A 9,358-nucleotide genomic window follows, 5' to 3' on the forward strand; every position below is an offset into this window, starting at 1 on the left:
AAGAAATGATCATCACTATAACTATGAATTATGGTAATATCTTCATGAACTATATGATAATGATAGTTGAGCATCACTGGTTTATTGGGTTTAAGAAAAGTACGAGATTACATTTCTTTTTATTTTAGTGAAGTTGATTTTATGCTTTATAATAATCAAAAGAAAAAGTATCTCCCCTTATGGAATCTACACCCCAAAGCATGGCTATATTTCCCTTGTGGCTAAAAGATTCGTAGTTGAATAGAAATGGTGGTGGGAAGCATTTTGGAAATCCAAGTTTCTTGCTAAATAAAAATTGCTAATGTGGTGTCTAGTGACGAAGAAGTTCCTCACTTGGAATGTCCTAGAAAGAGGATTTATGATTGGGCACGGACGATGTTCCTTATGTAGAAACGATGATGAAAACACACTACATTTTTTCATGCCATGCGCTTTCTATCAACAATTTTGTAATTAATGTAGAATTTCTCTAGGTCACTCGGGTCCATAGGAAGGTGTGGATTTGGAGGAATCCTAGAAAGAATGACTCTCAAACCCTAGTAGATGTGCTATCAAAGCACTTCCCCTAACCATATGTTGGGGAGTGTGGCTATCCAGAAGCAAGGCCATTTTTCAAGACAATCGCTTAGTTCCTGAACACATTGCAGTTGAAGTCCTTGCTACCTTAAGTCATTTATGAATGATCAAAATATTTACCAGTGAACATAAGAGGTGGTAGTAGATCTAGGCTACACCAATCACCCTAATCTATTCTTTGTCTTCTGCTAGACTTCTCAATTCCTCAGTTGTGGTCCAAACCTTTCTAACCATGGAAACAGTCTTTGCCTCTCATTTTTTATTCCTTTTCTTAATCTACTTTAGTCGTGGTTTACGACCCATGGCTACTATCTTTCTTCTGTCTTATATTACTTTCCCTATTTCAAGAGATTTTTTCCATATCACCACCCAAAAAATATGGTTTTCAATATGTACCCTATAAAACACTATCATGCTCGACAAACAAAAAAAACTATAAAACTAATAAACTTTTTCAAAATCCTAAAACACTCTTTCCAATAAACCCACATACACCTTTGTTTTTTTATATCTAAAACAAAAATAAATATTTTTTTTCCTTCAAATAAACCTCCAAACACATTAACCTTTATAATAAAACCTTTCGACTAAACCTTAAACACCTTTTAAAGACTTGCCAATTTTTTAAATCTTATTAAAAGGACTCCTCTAAAGAAAAATATGATGAAAGGACTCCCTTGATGAGAAGACATCCTTTTTCATAAAAGACTTCTTAATATCTCTTTGAAAAAAGCTTTCAAATATATTGTTTTTTAAATCTTTGATGTTGTGACGGTGTGGGATATGATAATAAAACAATTCCACTACGACTCTACTCCCAATGGACAGCAGTGGGTCCGGCGGTAAACTTACAGCGACTACGACTCTTATTCAGGCTATGGCACACTCACTTCTTCGAGCACCGAGCAACTCTCTGTTATCTCTCACAAACAGTGTGGCTTTCCACGTTATTAAATGGCGTAGTCTTTAACGCGACTTTTTGAAAGTTTTTCCGGCGATTTTTTCCGGTGAAAATCCAGCAGTAATTTATTGAAATCGAAGTTTGATAATGTTTCTGCAAATGAAGTTTCCCAGGGGTTTTTCAGGGTGCTGAATCGAATATGCAGTTAAAAAACATTTTAAACTGCAACAAATCATGATTTCATCTCAATTTCTTCCGCGGTTTCCGTCACCGGAATCTCAAAAAGTCGCATTATAGACAACTCCTTATTAAATTGATAGATAGATAGGGTAATGATTGATAGATTTGAATGAGATGATTGATAGGGTAATGAACAATAGATTCGAATGAGATGTTTGCATAACTTTTGTCATACAGATAAAGGAAAGCGACAATTGAGGAGGAGTTCAAGCTGCGCTGATTTGGAAATGGTTGTTGACAAAGTTGATTGATTCAAATCAACCTCGTGTAAGAAAACAACAGTTGATTGATTCCTTTTCTTTCAATATCTGTCTGTCGTTTGTGATTGGAAAGTGTTTGCAGTTTCCAAATCAAAGCGACAGACAGATTTGAATCAATGAACAGGTTGTCTGTACTGTGTTGATTTTTAAATCGATCAACTGTGTCTGTACATGTTGGTTGATTTGAACCAATCAACAGGATGTCTGTACGCGTGGTTGATTTTATCGATCAAACTGTTGTCTGTATATGTGTTGATTTGAATCAATCAACAGGTGAGATATAATGTATGATTAATAATAGTATTGAGTTTCATAGACTCTCTGAACGTTATGTTGTGTTTTGCATAGGAAAGTTGCACCTAACAGGTGAGATATAATGTATGATTAATAACAGTATTGAGTTTCATAGACTCTCTGCACGTTATGTGGTTTGCATAGGAAAGTTGCACCTGGAAAAGTTAAAGTTGACAAAACCTGAGGATGAGGAGCAAGTGCAGGTTTTGTCAACAAAATTTTTCCAAATCACAAGCGACAGATATTGAAAGAAAAAGGAATCAATCAACTATTTTCTGTACACGTGGTTGATTTGAATCAATCAAATGTTTTCTTTACACGTGCTCGATCTGAATCAATCAACAGGTGATGATACTGATTTGAATCGATCAACATGTATGATTAATAATAGTACTCAGTTTCATAGCCTAATTAAATTAAATTTTGTGGTAGTTATAGTTTTTTATTATAATTATATTTTTTACTCTAAAGGTTCATTCTCTTTCTCCAGTATGAGGGGTATGTTATCCATTATTAAAATTGAAATTTTATTTAAATTAATTAAAAAAAATTGACATCCAAACAAATAATTATACAAAACATTTAAATAATATAAATTCATTAACAAATAATTATACAAACATTTAAATAATATAAATTCATTAAAAAAAATCAATATTTTTTAATATATTAATATTAGATGAGTAAACATCATCCAAGAATTTAAGAATCAATATTTTTTTAATATATTAATATTAGATGAGTAATCATCATCCAAGAATTTAAGAGAAGAAGAATGTTAACAAGAATCCGTTGAATTAAACTCGGAGTGAAATAACGTACAGGCTAATGATTTATAAATTTGAATGAGATGTTATTAAATTTGTGTTTAGATTAATGTATGTTGTGTTTTGCATAACTTTTCTCATACAGATAAAAGGAAAACGACCAATTGAGGAGGAAGTTGAAGCTGCCGCTGATTTGGAAATGGTTTGTCGCCAAAACCTCCAGAGGAGGAAGTACAGTGCAGGTTTTGGCAACAAAATTTTTCCATATCACAAGCGCTTGGACGACACATCAGCCATGATTGCTCCTATGAATGATATTCTTGCAGGTATGATTAATAATAGTCTTGAGTTGCGTAGGCTAATTATTAGTTTTCATATGAAATATGAAATAAAATCCTTACAAATCTCTGTTTAGAGTATCTACTTTAATCTAGGATGTATTTCGTTTAACCTATGATGTATTTTGCATATTTAAACTCATGTAGATAAAAGGAAGCGCCGGATTGATGATGAAGTTGCCACAGCAAAACCTTACCGATGCAGGTTTTCTCAATAAAATATTTCCAAATAACAAGCGCTTGGAGGACACATGAATCCCATGAATGATATTTTTGCAGTTGAATTTACCAAAGAATTCAAACGTTTCTAGCAATTGTAGTCTATGTGAATGCATGTATTGCAGAAGAATATAAAGAATGCAGGGAATCCAAAAGATTAAGATGAATATGTGCATGCCTAAGGTTTTGATTCTAATATAATAAGATCTCACTTTCAATCAAGATTCATCTTAATCTGGAAGCGTATATTTCTCTCATAATGAGCATGCAGAAAGACAAGACGAGTTGTTGGATCATGCACGCAACCTTCTACAGTGAAAAGGAAACCCATCGTTGTCATCATGACCTCTTGAATGGGTGCTTCATATCAATCAGGCAGCCTCAAGAAATGCAATCATGTTGATCATAAATATTTTTTGTGCGTTTAATGTATAGTGCTACATGGAGCGCTCAAGTATTACTATCTGGGAGTAGCAAGAAAAGTTACTTTAAGAAATCAAAGTTGTACTCAGACAATCTAGTCTTTTTTATAAAAAAAATTATTTATTCATTATTTTTAGTATTTTTTTATTAAAAAATATATACTTTTCCCTAAAATTCTGATAATAAATTATTTAACTATTTTAAATTTATAGAATTATAAAAGTTTAAAATAATGACCAGGAAAAAAAGATTAATTATGCTGAGGTGTCTTTTATACTCATAGTTAGTTTAAAAGATGTGTAATTCTCTCCATGTTCAACTTTGACACTTGAAAAATGACTGAAATGGATATACATATTTAGTAAGTTTTAATTAAAAACATTATAAAACATGAAGAATCTGATTATCACTTCACTGCAATCCATTGTCACTCTACTTTCTCTATTCATTGTTAATAGTACAACCCCTCACTATAAAGGGGACATGGGAACAATATTTTGTGTTCACTCTCAAAGCCAGAAATAAAATATTTCAATGTCTATCTTAACTAACATAATTTTAAATTAACTTGAGAGAGACTAAAAGACAACTGTCATAGTAACCTTTAAAATATTTCAAACACTTAAATATAAATTGTTTGAACATTATATATATATATATATATATACCTTTTCCCACCTTTTAGAGACAAATAAGTTTTTTAATGTTGATATGCTTAAGACTAAACATGCCTGGAAAAATAAGAGAACCAAAGGAACTATAATCGCATGACAAATTGATAAGTTTCTAGTAGTTGAATCTTTGTTGGAAAGAATCTCTCTTTGGATAGTGGGTTGGAGTGGGTGATAGTTAGCATCATCACCCTATTTTCCTTCAACTTAAAAGGGGAATAAAAAAGCTAAGATCCCTTGAACTTAAATTCAATATGGTTTGGATCAAGAATTAATCTTTCCATAATATTTTAGTGGAGCACTCAATCCCCTACAATCTTGAAATGGAAGGTTTTCTCTCATCTCAATTCTTGGATGATCTCAAGAGACTCAATAGGGTAATTGTCGAATGGTCTAAAGGAAAAATTTAAAGGAACAAGGAGGCCTTGCACAAGGTGGAGTAAGACTTGGAGCAATTAGAAGATCTGAATGGGGAGGGCTATGTGTTGGTAGAAGCTAAACAAAGAATCATTCAACTAGAAGTTATTAGGAAAATAATTTTGAAGAAAAATAAGTAGTCATAGAGGTTAGAAAGAAAAGATATTTGGCTAAAGTGCAGGGATGAAAACTCAAAATTTTCCCAATTTATTGCAAAGGGTCACTGGGTAGTCAACACTATTTGGGCTTTAAAACATTTGAATGGAGATGAGGCCTCAAATTTAGAAGCCCTAACTAGGTTAGGATTTAATATTTTTATCTCCGTTTTTAAGGCTCTGTGGGAGGCTTCTTTAGCTAAGGTGACAAACATGGTCAGTCACTTACCCAAATTCAAAGATAATCATTCCAACCAATCTCTCATTGAATCGGCCCTAGAGGAAGAATTGCAAAAAGTCTTTCATAATTTTCAATGGGATGAAAGTTCAAGTCCTGGTGGTTGGTCAATTGAATTTTCTCCAATTTATTTTATATACTAGGGGTCGATCTTCTAAATGTGGTAGAGGATTATAGATTATCTAGAAGGATGTATGGCACTTTCAATTACATGTTTATTTCTATTATTCCAAAGATTGGCTACCATTGCGCTTTTGATGAATTTGGAACTATTTCTTTATGCAACAACATTTACAAAATCATTGAAAAATACACTGAAGTCAGTTCTCTCTCATAATATTTCAAAGGAACACTTTTCTTTCTTGGAAGGAAGTATGATACATGAGGTCATTGGGGTTATAGACCAGGTTACAGACAAGGGCGTCTACAATTTAGAAACTAAGAAGGTAAAAGGAATGGTGCTCGAAATTGACCCGTCCAAGGCATATGAAAGGGTCGGTTTGATCTATATTATAATGTCACTGAGCACTTGGGTTTTGAAGTAATCTTTATAAATTCGGTAATCTGATGTATAACATCTTACTTTTGTGGTGCTTATCAATGGACTAGATTCTTCCTTCTTTCGTGTAGAAAGACAATTTTTCTAAGGATGTTCCTTTTTCCCTTATTATTTCTTTAAGTAGTAGAAGGTTTAATTAGACTCTTCGTTGAGGCCAAAAGGAGGGCGCGATCTAAAAGGATCTATAGTGGTAGGTGATTTGACCATTACACATGTTTTGTTTATCAATGAAAGTTTGTTGTTCATTGATGGGCCCAAAAGGGATTTTATATCTATCAAAGTAGCTTTGTCAATATTTGAGAATGATACATATATGATGATTAATATTCATAAATCAACTTTGTCTAAAATTCTTTAGATAGGGAGGAGTTTATAAATAAAAAAAAAATGCGTTCCTTCCATTAAAATATCTTTGGTCGACTCAAATATTTGGTTTTTCACCTAATTTGCATTGCCTACAAAAAGGATGATTGGTTTAATGAAGTATCCAGATGTCACATGCACAAACTCGCTACCATCCTAGAGGAGGTCTTGTAGTTGAAGATAAGTGTTAGTCATATTTCTTGCTGTCATATTTTTAGGGAGAGGAATACCATTGTTGATGACCTTTCCAAAATGAGTGCATAGTTGGAATTGGGCTTATGGAAGATCTCATAATATGTCGTTGAAACATTTTATGAGTTCTACCATAGGAATTTCATAGAAGGCCTATAGGTGGAATATGCACACAATTCAGGAATCATCTTTGTACACACTATTCTTTATGACACTCACGTTAGATCTTCTATCCTAGATGAAATGAGCCTATCTTGTTAATGTTTTTATTTTTATTCTTTTATGCTATAAAACAACGATGTTGAACTGAAAGAGGCCTCATAGGCCCACTTTTTGTATTATTTTTTGATGGATAGCTATTAAAAACAACAATTTTTTAATGCACTCTATTGCAATTACAAAATGTAATTTTCAAACTTTTTAATTAAAATTATGATTTTTCCTTGAGGAAAAGGAGAGAGGGATACGATTTGTGTGTGTGTGTGTATATGAAAAAATATGGAATATTTCATTTGTCATTTGTGGTTAAAACGCACGTTCAAACCAATGACTCAGATTATTCCCGCCAAGATCTACGGCGAAGGGATAATCCCCCCCCGCACTCTCGACGGTTAACACAAGGGGGGGGGGGAATGATTTCCGCCCAAACCACTTGGAGTGATGTGGCAGATATTGGAGCATTTCACGGGGTCCCCTCCTGAAACCACTTACCACCTACACTCGCCACCCCCCCACAAAATACTGATATCTCCAGTCAACTATTCATTGCCTCCACCTGCACTCCTGCTTCTTGTTTTCTCATCCGCCACTCCACTCCCGCCATATTTCCTACCACGTCACTACCTCGACGTCGACTAGCTGTTCAATGTTCAAATATTTACTACCAAATCCAATATTAAACGTTGTTTCATTTAAAGCTCCCGATATTTATCCGTTTTCTCAATAAATTGTCCCCGCTCCATAAGGTTAACTTTTCCGTTATGCAACCTATCAAACTTCAATAAAAACCTATTGAAGCCTACGATTCACTCCTTTCACCACACCATTGATTCTGAAGATTGAAGATCGAGCTGCCACCAAATGTCAACATTCTACAACAATTTTTCCTTTGTGAAGTCAACCAAATTTCACTCGGGTAACCTTGTTCTTTAGATTTCTCTTGATCAAGCTTTCTATGATACTCTTTTTCTGCCTTCCTATTGTTCCATTTCCAAAATGTCCACACACAAAGAAAAGGGGAAAGTTTCAGAGGAAAATCCCATGATTCCCCCTATCCCAGATTTAGATAAGTACCCTCTGACTGACACCAAGTTTAAAATTGTCTAGAATGAGTGTGAATTCGACCTTTACGAACTTCACAACTAGGAAAAGAAAAATTTCCTCGACAAAAGTGATGATCTGAACATTTAGGAATTCCTTCTCCCTAAGCTTATTTTCCCCCAAACTCACTTTTTCCCTGAATTCTCCACTTTGTGCCATCTTCAATACCTTCCAAGCCAAAAAACTGTTATTTCCAAAAATAACGAAGTCATCTTCTCCATTTACCTTGAAATTATTTACCAGGCCCTGCAACTTGAATACCAAGCCTCTAATCATCCTTTATAAGTCAATGTATTGATGGAATTATAAAAAAATATGACTTTCCCTCAAAGAGCGCAAATCTTCAAATGTTTCCTTCCCCAAAATGTTGAATTACCCCAGACCAATCCGCCATACCCAGTCTCAATCTTCACAGAAATGTTTAAAAAACTAGTTTCTATGGTAACCTGACTGCTTGAGTATTATAATGATAAATGGGTAGATGAAATAGTGTGGGATTTTTGTCAATTTTCCTAGTTGGCAAAAATCCATCCATTATATTCAATTATAGTCAATTTTTGTCCAATACAATGCATGATAAATTTGTAAATTTCAAAGCCAAAGGTGTTTTCAAATATCAATCGATATTGGTTTATCTTATGTTATTTCATCATTCAAACAAGTTAAAATTTCCTTTATAGAAGACAATCAATGAGGGAAATCCATTGTCAATGATTCACTCAACTTCTCTGGTTAGAAATAAGAGAGAGGAGTATATTTACACTATTTTTTTGATAATTTTCTACATACCTCATTATGCTTGCTTTCGAGTGATGTGATCTCGAGGATTTAATGAGAGATAAAGAATTTTTTGCACTTGTAGGAGCAATCAAAAGTTTGAGATTGGTATTTATACCAGAATTATACTAAAATTAGAATATATGGATCAAAGTTACTTCCTCACAAGCTACTAATGTTTGTACCAGTAAGAATATTTGCATTAGAATACACTATACAAATGCTGAACATGGATGAGATGCAAGTTGTTTCCTACAAAACGAAATAATAGTTCGAGCTAAAGGCTCATATAAGTCCTTATATTATCAACACCATGGTTGTAGCAAAGGAGGTGGAAGCTATTTTAAGTCAAATGAAATTTAAGCGTAGTTTCTCTTTGTCTTATGATTTTCTAGGCATCATTTCAAAACCTAGATTGAAACAAAAGACTAATTCCTATACACATACACCAAGGCCAAAACTGAAAAATATTCTAACCAAGAGGGATGGAAAAAGGGAACAATTGATTACAATAAGCTGAAGAACAATTGATTAGTCAATCATCCATGCAGACGCCTATTCCCAAGAAAAAGAAGGTCAAAAGGGAGAGAGAGGCCACATCCCCTATGGACTCTGAAACACAAGGTGCACAATTTCTTATTTTTAAAA

Source organism: Pinus tabuliformis, chromosome 8 (assembly GCF_031772625.1).
Source record: "Pinus tabuliformis cultivar Carrire ecotype Pingquan chromosome 8, CPIR1, whole genome shotgun sequence".
Classification (NCBI taxonomy): Eukaryota; Viridiplantae; Streptophyta; class Pinopsida; order Pinales; family Pinaceae; genus Pinus; species Pinus tabuliformis.